This window comes from Oryctolagus cuniculus, chromosome 12, assembly GCF_964237555.1.
Source record: "Oryctolagus cuniculus chromosome 12, mOryCun1.1, whole genome shotgun sequence".
Taxonomy (NCBI): domain Eukaryota; kingdom Metazoa; phylum Chordata; class Mammalia; order Lagomorpha; family Leporidae; genus Oryctolagus; species Oryctolagus cuniculus.
The window spans coordinates 13,800,413-13,801,283 of record NC_091443.1 but is presented as its reverse complement, the minus strand read 5'-3'; positions in this window follow the sequence as shown (position 1 = coordinate 13,801,283).

The window sequence follows — 871 nt, the reverse complement described above, 5'->3', positions numbered from 1 at the left end:
AGCAATAATCAATGTAAAAGTGCCAGTTTCTTGAAATTTTGTCCAGAATATCTGTAACTCTAAAATAGATGCTGCATTATTCACATTTGGTGTGATGTTCCCCCTTTTTTTAATTTCTAGATTTTTTTATAAACCATGAAAATTATTCTCACTTGAATCTTTTAATTAAAGTCTAAAAGAGAATGGATAGTTCAAATAGGAAAATCAGCTATTGTTCTCTTTAAAACAACTTATATCTTTATCTACAGTCTTTAAAATAATCTTTCTTTACCTGAAGTAGGATACATTTTAAAAAATAAGCTATGCTAACCAGAATGGAGGAACACAGGTACATTCATACAGTTTCAAAAAACAAATATACAACCTTTGACCTAGCGATATCCTGTCTACAGATGTAACAGATGCATTGGTAACTCCAAAATTTCCACATTGTTTGTAGCCTGGGGAGAAAACAATGCTGATAACAGGAAGCTGAGGAAATAATCCTTAAGCTATATTTGCATAGTATTTTGCATACCATTGCCCTTTTCTCAATTGTCCCTCTCAAAGAACTAGAGGTGGTATTGGATTAATGGGTAACAAACAACTAAAATCCCCTCTTTAACTCCCTAAACTACTATTCACTTTCCAATGATCCTGTATTCACACAAGTATGCAGAAACACCAATACCCAGTTTCATCATAATAAAACCTTAGAAACTATGTAATGTGCATTAGAGTGAACAGCCTAAATAAGTTGTGTACACATAAACAATACAATATGGTTGTCATAAATAATGTCTTATAGGATGAATAATACAAGTTATCATATAAAGTTATAAATACCCAAAGGTTTTTTGAACTACAAAAATTTAATTTCTAATGGTTAATT